The sequence below is a fragment of the Cornus florida genome, unplaced genomic scaffold, assembly GCF_030987335.1.
Source record: "Cornus florida cultivar Cherokee Brave unplaced genomic scaffold, ASM3098733v1 CherokeeBrave_3.0.0_Hap2_Chr01, whole genome shotgun sequence".
NCBI classification, from domain to species: Eukaryota; Viridiplantae; Streptophyta; class Magnoliopsida; order Cornales; family Cornaceae; genus Cornus; species Cornus florida.
The window spans coordinates 61520017-61533837 of record NW_026775571.1 but is presented as its reverse complement, the minus strand read 5'-3'; positions in this window follow the sequence as shown (position 1 = coordinate 61533837).

The following is a 13821-nucleotide window of genomic DNA, read 5'->3' as shown; positions in this document are numbered from 1 at the left end:
TCTGGTTCTATGTTGAAGGGGGCAAACCCTTCCAAGAGTTATTCTTTTGACATCTCTAAAGCCGAGAAATTTTTTGATTTGCTCATGGCTAACAAGCAACTGATTTTCACAACAGGCCACAAGATACCATCGGCCTCAATTGCAAATTTCACAATTCATGGAGGCATTCCACTAATAATTGTGTGATTTTCCGTAACATAGTGCAAAAGGCGATTAAAGATGGTAGGTTGAAGTTTCCAGAAAAAATAGAAGTCATGGGTGTTGATGAAAATCCTTTCCCCAAAGTTGTTGCCACAAATGTTACTGCCCTTGCCGTGGAACACCCTAAGAAGAAGGTGGACTTGGTAGATTCAAGAGCTAGTAGAAAACTTGAAAGTCCTGAAGTTGCAGTATCCCTGGAGAAAACGGTGGCCGAGTTGGAAAAGCAACTCCGTGAGGCTCAAATAGCCTTAATCCAGCAAGGTTATTGCCCCAAGTGTAAAATTCAGAATGAAGGCTGTCATAGAGATGTTCTAAAGGAGAAGCTATCTAATGATGACCGAGGCCAAAAAAGGAAGGTCCATAATCAGCTGACTTTCTAAAAGGTGGAAAACACAGTTACTGTAACCATTCTAGAGAAAGAAAGCCGGGTTAATCTAGAAAGAAGGGCAGCAGAAAGGAGATCAGAATTCCTTCCAAGGAGTTTGGAAAGGAATAGAATTTCCTATCGGGCAAGGCCTCGTCCTAGCAGAAAGTTTTAAAGTAGTAGATGGCAAGACAAAGGTTCTAAAGGTGACAGGCATTCCTGGACAAAAATGGCCTCGGAGGTATGGGTTAGAAGGGGGAATGAGCATCTCCTACCAACAATGGTTAGACCTCCTACCTCGCAAGATGAGGGGTGGAGAATGCTTGATCATCCCAAGTTCCTTATTCATGATGACTCTTATATAACCCGCACACAAAAGCGAAGGCATCAAAAGAAGAGGGCTGATAGAAGGAAATTATGGGAGAAAGACCATAGTTGGTCCAACTGGCCAAAGAAGATAGCTAAACCATCAGATTTATCTGAACTTCCAGCTAAAAGAGGGGTTAGAGATCCAAATGATTTATTGGATTTTGGTTTCAGAAGTTAGAAATTCTTTGACTACAGACGGCCCTCCTACAAAAGATAGAACAGACTTGGAAATTTCCAACAGTTCTAACAGCAGCAAGAAGATCTGTTTTGGAATCCTTCCAGGTGAATTTACTTACAACTGGCATTTGAGGCCTTTCCATTCTTTAGCTTTGAAATTACTTTGCCAGTTTGATGATTTCTAACTAAAATATTGGCCAAGATATTTGAACATAGAGGCTGATGATTTAGCACAACTAGCCTCCTATGTGAAAGTCCCACCGGGTGAAGAAGAAACTTTGATCACAATCAAAAGAAAGATTTTCCCTTCTGTAGAATTACAGCATGAGATGGCTGGTCATTTCCAAACTAATGGGCCAGAAAGAATCAAACCTGCCAAAAAGACTTGGGAGATTTTCAATGTTGATATAGATGGTTTAGACTTAGAAGTTTAGAGAATACCCATTATTCATTTCTTGCAGGAGCCTAGTACCAATGTGGACAAGAGAATTCAACTTTTGGCACCTCATTATATTCTGATTAATAAAGATCTCTACGAAAAGAGTAAAGAAGATGGACTTTTGTTAAGATGCCTTGGCAGGAACGAATCTATGAAAGTAATGGCAGAATCACACGTTGGAATATGAGGAGCACACCAAGCTGGAATCAAGATGAGGTGGCTTCTTAGAAGGTATGGTTATTATTGGAAAGGCCTATTAAAAGACTGCAAAGAGTTTGCAAAAACCTACATTGCATGTGAAGAACATAGCCCGCTCTAGAGAGTTCCAGCTATAAACATGCAGCCAATAGTGAAAATATGGCCATTCAGAGGGTGGGCTTTGGACTTTATTGGAAAGTTAAGGCCACAATCCGCAGATGGTCACACTTAGATGGTAGTTGCAATAGATTATTTCACAAAGTGGGAGGAGGCCATTTCATTAAAGACTTGTGAGCAACCAACAATTATTAATTTCATTAAGAAACACATTATACACCGATTTGGAATTCCAGAGACTCTCACCACAGATAGAAGCCTTTTCTTTATTGGAAGTGAGGTTATTGACTATTGTACTGAATGTGGCATTCAAGTAATCAGTTCTACTCCATATTTTGCCTAAGCAAATGGATAGATAGAAGCTTCCAACAAAATAATTCTTAACATCCTTGAAAAGATGATTAAGAATCATCCAAGGGAATGGCATCACCTACTTTCTGAGGCCCTTTGGGCTTACAAGAATTCAAGAAGGTCAACTACGGGTGTCACACCATATATGCTTACATATGGACCTGATGCCGTTCTTCTAATGGAAATGACCATTAGGTTTGCAATGGTGGCTTTCCAAAATAAGCTAACTCCAGCAGATTACAACCATGCCATGTTGGTGGAATTGGAAGACCTTGATGAAGTCCGTCTTAATCCTTTAGACCATATTATTGCTCAAAAGAAGAAAGTCATGTGGGCATACAACAAGAAGGTTAAGGCAAAGACATTTGTTGAATGAGACTTGGTATAGCAAGTCAAATTTCCACCTAGGGTTAAAACCTTGGAATATGGAAAATGGACACCTAATTGGGATGGTCCTTACTTGGTGGAAAAAGTCCTTGGAAAAGGAGCTTATAGATTGATGGATATAGATGGAGTGTTCCATAAGCATCCTGTGAATGGTGTGTACTTGAAAGGGTATCATCCTTCCATCTATGAAGACTGGAAAGCCATAGTTATTCAGTCAGCCACATAATGTGGCTGACACCATCCTTTCCAAGTGAACCGGAAAGTTGGAAAGGGAGCGTAATGGCCATACTCCGGCCATTCTAAGAAGGAAAAGCTAAGTACTTGGAAAAGTACATTGGCTAAAGTTAAGAAACAGACTTAGCTAAATTTCCAAGATCAGCTGATTTTTGAGTATGGAGCATTTCATTGAAAAAGAGGCTGCACTACATGGTCCAGGTTCTATTCATATTGGAAATTACTCATCTAACTTATACATATTTCTATGTTAGCCATTCCAAGTTAAGTCCAGCCATATTGAAAGTACCTAAAAAAAATTTCTTATCCCTTTGCTTTATACAAAACATCCTCTCATTTTTTTCTGGTACTTCCAGTTCTTCTTCTTCAATTTCTTTTTCTTCTTTTTCATGATAGCGGAATTCAAATCCCATGCCTTATCATCAAATTGTTCCGTAAGGCATGGAATTTGGGGGGTATATGTTTACTCCATTATTTTTGGCCCAATGGAAATGCGACATGTGGCGAGTTCCAATGGAACTTACCACGCTAGATCGTAACTCTAATAAATTATTATTGGAAGCTATGTAATATTACGTAGTAATTAGACAAGTAGGTCAGTATAATCCTACCATGTGGGGTTTTGTATTTTAAAAGGAAAGAGGTGAGTCCTATTAGGACTTGCCATCTTTAAAGTAAGGGTTCACATATTATTATTTTGGAAAAAGGATTATTTCATGGAAAGACTACCATACATACAACCTCATGCAATTATTCAAGACAAATTCAACCAATTAGTTCTCAACACATGGCAAGTTCTATGGAACTTACCATAGTATATCAATTCTTTTAAGAATTGTTGTTATGGAAGGTTTATGGGTAAAAATCATGTATCCCTAAGTAATTGGAGGTTTCCCATTATGGCAAGACCAAAGTTGACTAAGCAAGGAAGAGGAGAACGTGGTGCAAAAAATCTCTACTACTTTGTAAGGATTTTTGGCAGATATTCAGTTACTAAACTTGCTAAGTCAAAATACAAGCTTCCAAGAGAAAATAAAAGTGGGATAATTTGTATTTATGGATGCACACACACACACACACACACACATATATATATATATATATATATATATTTGTATTAAAATACAACCACGATAAGGAGTTGCTGAAATAAAGGAGTACACAACACCATGAATTCCAAACTCAGAAGGAAAGTCTTAAGAAGGGGAATTACCAAAAATCCAAGGACCGTGGTCTGTTGAAGGAAATGGACGTGGGAATAAGTTGTAATTATGGAAATATATATATATATATATATATATATATATATATGTATGTATATATATACTAAAAACCCACGATGAAGCAATCGTTGAAATTATGGAGTCCATGGCATCATGAATTTCAAGCCTAGAAAGGAAGGTTTGGTTGAGAGAAGTTGTAGAAAATCAAGGAGACGTGGTTTGCAGAAAAGAAAGAACGTGGGATGACACATATTTATGTATATATATATACATATATGTATATATATATATATATATTTGTATTATATGCAACCCACGATGAAGAAGTTGCTAGAAAGAATGAGCCACAGTGCCATGAAAGGAAAGATCAAACTAGAAGGAAGTTACCCAGGCTAAGGGTAACGTGGGTCTGTAAGCAACTTCTTTATTTAAGCATGATATATATGGAGTTGTATGGGGAAAGAAGGAGTCTGCAGATGGAAGGGATTATAAAAATCGTGGGACACCTGGCCAAGCAAGAATACATCGGTTGAAAGTGGTGGAGCTTTATAGGGGAACTACCACTAAGTGAGGGAAGTTACCAAGGATCACGGATAACGAGACTAAAATTGATAAAATCATGTCTGAATTACGGAAAGAAGTCAACAACATGAGGAAGAAGAACAAAAATGTGGGACATCTATTAATTGATAAAAAGGATAAGTGGGAATTCATTTTAAAACTACCTACGACATAAGTTCATTGAAGACTAAAGAGAACATGGCTGAAGTCTACAACAAAGGAGGGAGAAGATGGAAGGAAGAAGTTACAACTACCAAGAGATCATGGGGCACTTGGCAGTCCAAAATTTGGCCACGTGGAAATCGCTGGAGTTGCCATATCAAGCTGCTGCATGTATGGAAAACTCTATAAATAGAGCACTTAGAGCTAGTTTGCAAACCCTATTCAACACACATAACCAACAGCACTTCAATTTCTTTACATTCATGTATCTTTACATTCATGTAATGTCATTTCAATATGTTTAATTCAAGTCTTGCACTTATTATTCCTACTTTCCAGCACTTTACTTTAAAGTCTTGCACTTTCAATACAGCTTTCCTTTCCACTAGCCATAATTCAATCCAAAAGTCCTTTTTCAAAGCAAAAAGAACCCTTGAAGGTGGTAATTCCAGTCCTTCATTCAATCGCTTGATCCCTACAATTTTCTACTGGATAGTTGTTCGGATATCCACTTTGGAATGACAGCAGTTCATGGCATGCCCGACGTTCACCCTCCTTTCCTAATTGGAAAGGACCCCAGTTTTTAGGAGCCCAACAGATATTATAGTAGTATTGGTTGTTTGCAATGGAGCGAAAGCTTAATTGACAAACAGAAATTCCCTTATGCTTATTCAGAGCTTGGTAAGGTATTGCATCTCCTTTTTTGATATTGTAATTTAAATAATCCTCTTATGCTTCTATTGTTTGTTTGCTGGTTTATTTTAGTTTTTTTCTTGGATGTGACCTATCAAAATAGTAACCATTGTACTATATGAAATTCATGATCAATTTTTGAAGTCGATAATCCATTAATCCATTTTGACAGCATTAGCATAAATCTTTTTCTAATTTACCAAAGAAAAAAGCAGCGTCTATAATAAATTTTCAGTTCTTTCTTTTATTTCAACTCCACTCCTTCAAATTTTGTTGTCTTACAGATATAAAGAGAAACACACAAATAGTTATCACAATTGCAGTGATCATAGCGTCAGTAGCAACTGCTATCTGCATTTATCTTTCTTGGAGGTGGATGTCTAAGCCAAGAGGTATATTCCCATTACAATTAACTCTAGATAAATAAAATATTTTCTGTTAATAAATGATTGCATAACTAAATTCTGATTCAGGAAGGAAGAAAATTCAAGCCGGTCTAGAGCGTTCAAATGAAAGTGTGCTTGGAGATAAACTGAAACAAGCTAAATTTGAAGAGTTAACTCTATTTAGTTTTGAGACACTGGCAATTGCAACAGACGAATTTCATGTGGCCAATAAGCTTGGGCAGGGTGGTTTTGGTCCAGTGTACAAGGTAATATTTGTTCTTTTGGAGTTGAAGCTTTATTAACAATAAGAAAAATAAAAGTAATAATAATAATTTCACTTTTACCTTATTTTCAGGGGAAAATGCCTAGTGGAGAAGGAATAGCTGTTAAACGGCTTTCAAGATCGTCTGGACAAGGGCTGGAGGAGTTTATAAATGAGGTTTCGGTGATTTGTCAACTCCAGCACCATAATCTTATTCGACTTATTGGATGTTGTGTGGAAGGAGACGAAAAAATGTTGATCTATGAATACCTGCCAAATAAAAGCTTGGATGCATTTCTCTTTGGTCAATTCATCCAGAGTGTGATCTTTTTGTCATCTGTTGTTGTTTTCTATTCATTGCTTCAGCATGGCTACTACATAATAATAATATTTTGAAGAATTCATAGATTTTCTCATTTAGTTTTTGGTTTTAGATCCATGCAAAAAAGAACTCTTGGATTGGAGAAAACGTGCTAGCATTATTGAAGGGATTGGTCGAGGCTTATTTTACCTCCATAGGGATTCCAGATTAAAGATTATTCATAGAGATTTAAAGACAAGTAACACTTTGTTGGATGAAGAGCTTAACCCAAAAATTTCAGATTTCGGTATGGCAAAGATTTTTGGAGGCAATAAAGACCAAGCCAAGGCTAGAAGGGTTGTGGGAACATAGTAATCATCTATTATTTTGTCCAAATGCTTTATCATTTCTATTTTATATCTTTCTCACTGGATAGTTCAACTCAAATAATTTTTCTATTTGGGCTGAAATAATTCAATGCAGTGGCTATATGGCCCCTGAATATGCAGTGGCTATATGGCCGTTCTGGTCGTTTTTCTCCAATTTCACAGTTTCTGGCCTCGGTTGCCGCTGAACTTGTTCGGGGCATATCTCTCTGCTCAGAACTCAGTTTTTGACGCCGTTTAGTCCGTTGTTCATATTTTCTCATTTTGAATATTTTTTGTTCATGGAGTTTTTCCATTTGAGCGTGTTTGCTCAAATTCCACTTTTTCGGACCCAGCGGGGCCCCGTTCAGGGCACTTTTTGAGATTTCTTTAAAAGGGGGGTGAAATATTTCATTTTTCATCTTCCCCACTCACCTTGCACAACCAGAGCTCCTATGGCAGCCCAAGGGAGGCTGCCACCACCTCTCTTCTCTTTTGAACTTCATTCCTTGGTTAAAAAGTTGAAGTGCATTTATGTTTTATGTTTGTGTTGACTACGCGCACCATTACCCCTTATTAGAAACCATTTCTGACCAAATTTTGAGTTCGGGATTGAGGTTAAGTTTGGATTTTCATGGGGCTTCTTGTGGATTCATATAGATCGTGTTGTCCCCGACAAAACCTAGGAGTTTCGTCGGATTCGGAGCCGTTTCAATTCGGTGGGAATTTGAGATTTTCATCTCAAATTGAGGTAAGGGATGTTTTAGGGTTATATTAATGCTGTATTGATTGTTATATGAGCATATACAACTTGTGAGCATGCCTTGTTCAAGTTATAGAATTTAATTTAATTATTTTCTTTGTTTAAGATTTAATTCTCATGATGCTAGGCAACTAAGAATTAAATTGTGGCATGGTAGAAATTTAGGCCTTGGTATGGTGGTTGATATACATTAAATTGGGGTTATTTGAATAAGAATTGCAAATTTTATTTAATATTTATCTTTTGTGAAAGTTTAATTCACCTAATTGTATCAAGCATGGAATCAACTTGTAATGTGATATTAAAGTAGGCCTTGGTGAGTTCTTTAACATATATTATATTGAGGACATTTAGATATATTTGAAAATCTAGAGAAAAATTAATTAATGAGCTTAATTAATTTTATTTTAAGTGCGTTAGTCACTTAAATTGATACGGAGGTAATATGTTATTAATCCCTTGAAACGTAGTCCGTTTAATCACCTTGTGAGCATATTACAAATTTGATGTAGAATTAGTACTTGAGGCATCTTGAAATGGTAATTGGACTTAGCATGATATAGAATATCATTGACTTACATAACTTGTTTAGATATATCTTGTGTGGGTGTATAGCTTGTTAGAATATTACAATTGTTTACCTTAGAAGCTAGTTACTAAATTGGGACTTATTTAGTACTTGTGGCTTAGTGTGGTAATATGGTTCAATTGTTGTAAAATATTCTTGTTTTGGTGTATAATTGCATATTGGAGGCTTGACATGTCATATGCTATCTAGACTTGAATTCTAGGACATAGTTTGTGTGGATTCAACCTTATTTGTGCATGGAAGATGGCTTTATGCATTAGTGGATTTGGTATAAGTTTGGTCTAACTTATTAATTTTTGTATAAGTTTTGGACTTATTGATTTTGGAAAGCTTGTAAGGACATATTTCACGTGATGGCTAGGGTTTGGCTCTAGTATGGAGACAAGAGTCTTCTAAGTCATAAGTGCACACTAGGTAGTACCTTATGGGTCGTAAATGCCCGGAATAACTTATGCATGTGCGCACTAGGTAGTGCCTTGTGGGTCGTAATTACCCGGAAACACTTGCTTAGTTTAGTGACCACATGTCCTAGTCTTTCTACTTTGATTTCGCATTCAATTTCAAGTTGTTAATCATGGATTACTTGTAGCTTGAAAATTAATGCTTGCTTTGGATATTTGAATCTTACTTAGTATACTTGAAACTGTATACTTGTTTTGTGCATTTAGATCTCATATAATGTACTTGAACTTGTATACTTGCTCTGTGAGTTTATATTTCATTTAGTATGCTTGTGCCGTGTATACTTGTTTTAGACGTGTCTCTTTTAGCTTAGTATACTTGTGTTCGTATACTTGATTTATGAGATTTTCATATAAAATGCATACTTGTGTAAATATGCTTAGACATTACATGACTTATCTTAATGTGGTTTAGTATACTTGGAAATGTATGCTTGTATGTTGTATAACGTGTTTAACATTGTTTAGTATACTTGAGCATGTATACTTGTATGCCGTTGTTCACTTTAAATTACATGAATAGCTTAGGATGCTCCCTGAGTCTAATTTTGATATAGACGTTAGGTAGCATGAGCCCCTTTGACATGTTTTAGCTTAAAGTGATATAATTGTAAAATACTAGGTCGATGCATGCTCATCTCCTACGAGTAGCTTTATGTTACTCACCCATGTAGTGGGGACATTTTTCAGGTACAGAGATCAAGATTTGGGATTCACATCATGCTTAGATGATTTGTAGACTTGAAGTTCTCATTTCATGTAAATGTTGGCTTAAAATGCCATTTATAGCTTTATATGTCAAAATGTGTAAATTTGATTCTATTTTTGTAATGTGTACATAAGTACACTCTTTACAATGTATTTGATATATATGAGATGAGGCCATAGGCCAATGACATCTAATTTGTATCCTATATAACTTTTAACTTCATGAAATATTATGAAAATATTGAAAAACGCCAAGTCATTGTCTCACCATGGTTGCATCGGGTGTGGGAATTCCGTTTTCATTCTTTTATAGGGTCTTATAAATCATATTTGAAGTGTGGCCAAGGGCCAAACGGTCATTTGACCCCGTTTTGTATTTTTGGATTCTGAATTTTCATTCCAAGTTCCATTTTTGCCTTTTTTGCCCGTTGGGGGGTCGGATTTTGTATCGGTGGTATTTTTAAGTCATGGACCATTATAGCACATCCAAATAGGTAAGTTACGTTTTTGTGCATGGTCATTTCCGGGAAAAACCTTATCGTTTGTGTTTTGAGCTTCCTATGAACTCATTTTGAAGTATGTTGCATAATTTGATTTTAGGGAACCTTAGGGTTTTCCTTTGGGAAATAAATTCCGTTCTTAACATGGTCACTTAGAAAACATGATTTTAGGGGGGATTTCTTCTTCGTGTTTTTTCAGAAAATGTCGTCTTGGTACCGGAAATCCCGTGCAAAGTTCGGTTTTTCTGCTATGCTATAGCAACTTTTTTTCAACTTCTTGCCCTTTCCTGATCTGGGGGCATTATGGGTACTTCATAGTGTTTATTTTTCCTTTTTGTCCTCAATTCGGGTAGAAAACGTGATTTTAGGGGGGGTTTCTTCTTCTTGTTTTTATAAAAAAAATCATCTTGATGCCGAAAACAACTTGCAGATCTAGAAAATCTGGTCATTCCAGGTTTTTCAGGAAAAAGTGTTGATCTAAGGTGCATTTCGGGTATTTCACTTGTAAAATAAAATCTTTTCTTGACATGGTCATGTAGAAAACATGATTTTTGGGGTGAGGGGGGGGGGGGGGGGTTCTTCACAACTTTTTGCCAAAAAATGTCATTTAAGCCCTCAAAATCCCATTTGAATTCGGAAAATATGTGCAGGCCTTGCTCATACTTGAAACCGAGAAAGTCTAATTTTTTGAAACTTTGAGGCTTCATATCTTCATCATCCAGACTCCAAATTAAGTAATTCTTGAGTCTAAGTTTATTAACTTTTGCTTGTCTATCCAACGGTATGCACGGTTGCATCCAATTCTATCTAAAAAGACCATTTTACCCTTGTCAAATACCCATGCTGCACTGTTTTTAAACCCAAGAGTTGGTTTTTTGTTGAAACTTTGACGTTTCATATCTTCTTCGTTCGGACTTGGAATCAAGTGATTCTTGAGTCTAGATTCATTAATTTTTCTTGGTCTATCTAATGGTATGCTTGGTTACATCTAGTTTAGTCTGAAAGGACCATTTCAACCCATGTAAAGTACCCTTGCCGCATTGATTTCAAACCCAAAAGTTTGATTTTATGAAACTTTGGAGTTTCATATTTTCTTCATCCGGATTCCGAATCAAGTGATTCTTGAGTCCATCTTGATTAGTTTTTTGTTATCCTTCCAGCGGTGTGCTCGGTGGCACCCGAGTCCATAATTTTTAGAAATGACTATTTTGCCCCTTGGGCTTATTTGTCATATTTTTGGTCTTTTGCTTCCACGTCAGTTCTCATTGAGTTCCACGACCTTATGGAAGTTCATTTTGACTTCTTAGAGTCTTGTTTTCTATTTTCGCTTCCGCATATCGGATCCGTTATCGGGTCAATCTTCAGTTCATCATAGGACACGCTGGTCTAAAAACCAGGGTCGTCACATGATGAGCGCTGAATATTGCATATTCGAGCCCTTAAATATATGTATGTTAAGAGCTAAAGTGATACTTCTATCCGTTGTTAGGCTGATTTATGTTTAATGTGTGTTTATAGGTACTTTTCCAAAAAAACAGTTAAAACTGGGACTTTATGATGAAAAGACTGATATCGAAGCCTACAGAGTCGTTGCCAATCATTCAGAGCAAGCCAAGAGCTTAAATGGTGAAGTTTGGAAGAATTTAGGATCCAAAGCTCGAGCCCAAGTCTTGAGGCTCGAGCTCTACAAGAAAAAACAACAAGGCATTGAAGCTCGAGCCTTGTTTAGAGTTCGAGCCCTACTTAGTGGTGTTCGAGCTTAACCACATGGTGCTCGAGCTTTAACCCTCAAGCTTGAGCACAAGGCGTCGGAATTTGAAGAGTTGATTTAATAGAAAAACCAAGCTCCCAGGGCCTCGTGCTAGACCTCAAGGATCAAGCACCATCATTCAAAGCTCGAGCCTTGAGTACGTAAAGCTCGAGCTCGGTACCTAGAGCTTGAGCCCATGAAGTTTGGATCGAGTAATGTTAAAAGAGATGAATCCTAAAATATTCTAAGTGTAGAAGGAAAAGACGCTTCGAAAAATAGTTGAAGAAAATTGGCTAGGTGTCAAAGTGAAGATTGAGCACCATTCCTTGAAGCTCGAGCAATAATTTACTAAAGCTCAAGCCTTGTTCCCAAAGCTCGAGCCCGAACCTCAAAGCTCGAGCTCTACTTCCTAAAGCTTTAGCCTTCTATGACAGATCAGATTTAAGTTACGAGATTATTCTCTCTACAAGTCGTACCTCATTCCAGATGGGCCAGAAGACCTAAAAACCCACCAGACCTTTATTTTCTTCTATAAAAGAAGGTATAGGCCTTAATAGAAGAAGTTTATTTTTCTCATATTATTCAGAAGGCTGATATTGTGGTGGTGGCTTTTAGGGTTTCTATAACCTTAGAAGGTGAAGATCGTGAGAAGAGAAATGACGTTTGTGACGATGGAGACGACTACAACACAGATGATATTCGGCATTGTCATGAGTAGTTAATTCCTCTCTTAGGGCACTGATGTAACCCAATCTAGTATTATGGTTTGATTGTTTTTAACTCTGGGATATTTTAATAGATATTATGTTTTTGATTACATGACTATGAGCAATTGAGACAACTCAATTGGATTTAATACTTTAAATAGTTTTCAAATTGTTATTACCTTGTCTTAGATATAACTATTTATTTTCTACTCTCAACCTATTCTTATTGGACGGAATCTGGCGGAGCCCTGTCGGACATAAGAATATAGGTCATGTAATGGTGTTCCAATGTTTTTTATAAAAGGATGTTTTCATAGTATATACTTAAGAAAGATGGATTGTTTACAAATTAGTTAAAGTAGTTAGAGTATGTAGGTGGATAGTCCATGCTAACTGCCGATAGGTTATAGTTAACTGCATATTATAAAACATATTTCTTTAAAACCCAAATTGAACGAATATTATTAAGTTTAATTCATTTAAAATATAATTTGTTAAATCCCCAGAGTAACCATAGTATGAAGGTTGTGGTGAAGTCAAAACCTTAAGACCTCTTTCTCTCTAATTACTCTAGTTTAATTTTAGTTTATAATCATGACAACCAATCAATAATTCAACTAGTTACCTGTAAACCAATAGAGATTAATTAAAAGTAGAACATAATAACTCATTTCCCTATGGGTTCGACACCTTCTCTATAGTGTTATCCTACAAAGATTCGTACTATTGTGAGTGGTTATTTATAATTGATAAAACAACACAACAATTTTTGGTGCCGTTGCTGAGGAGATTTGTTATTTAGTTTAGTTTTTAATTAGTTTTATTTTTAGTTTACCAGTCTTCAAACTTTCTGATATTTTACCTTAATTCTTTTTCGTTTCAGGTACAGGAAATTAGCAGTGAGAACAAAGACGCTTAAGGGATAATAAACTTCGGTTTATTAACCCTTCTGTGAGTTTTTGTTGTTTTCTTTTACTTGAAAATATTTTTTTTTGCCAGTTTTAGGATTAGTGGAATTAGTGAATTTTAACTCATCATACTCAGTCAAAACCTTTAGTGCATGATCCTGAAATAGAGAGAACTCTTAGTCAATTAAGAAAACTTAAAAAAAAATATTTGAATACAATAGGAAGTTTCTCTAATAACATAGCTGATAAATGTGAAGCACCGGGTAATGAAAATAGTAATGGCAATGGTAATGGAGAACGGGTGCCACTTGTTCCTTCACAACCACAATTGAGTGATCATTTTATTCCTACCACATATACTTCTTCTTCGTGCTTTTTATTTTCGAATACTGATGCAACCCATTTTGAGGTCAAGCCTACTATGATCCAAATGGTTCCTACCTTCCATGGGTTTGTAACAGAAGATCCTTATACGCACTTGGATGTATTTTTGGAATTGTGTTCGACTACCAAGTTGACCACTCTTACCAATGATTCATTTAGGATGCAACTTTTCCAATTTTCTCTCAAGGACAAAACAAGAACTTGGTTGCAGTCCCTTCTACCAAATTCCATATCTACATGGGATATGTTGCAACAAGAGTT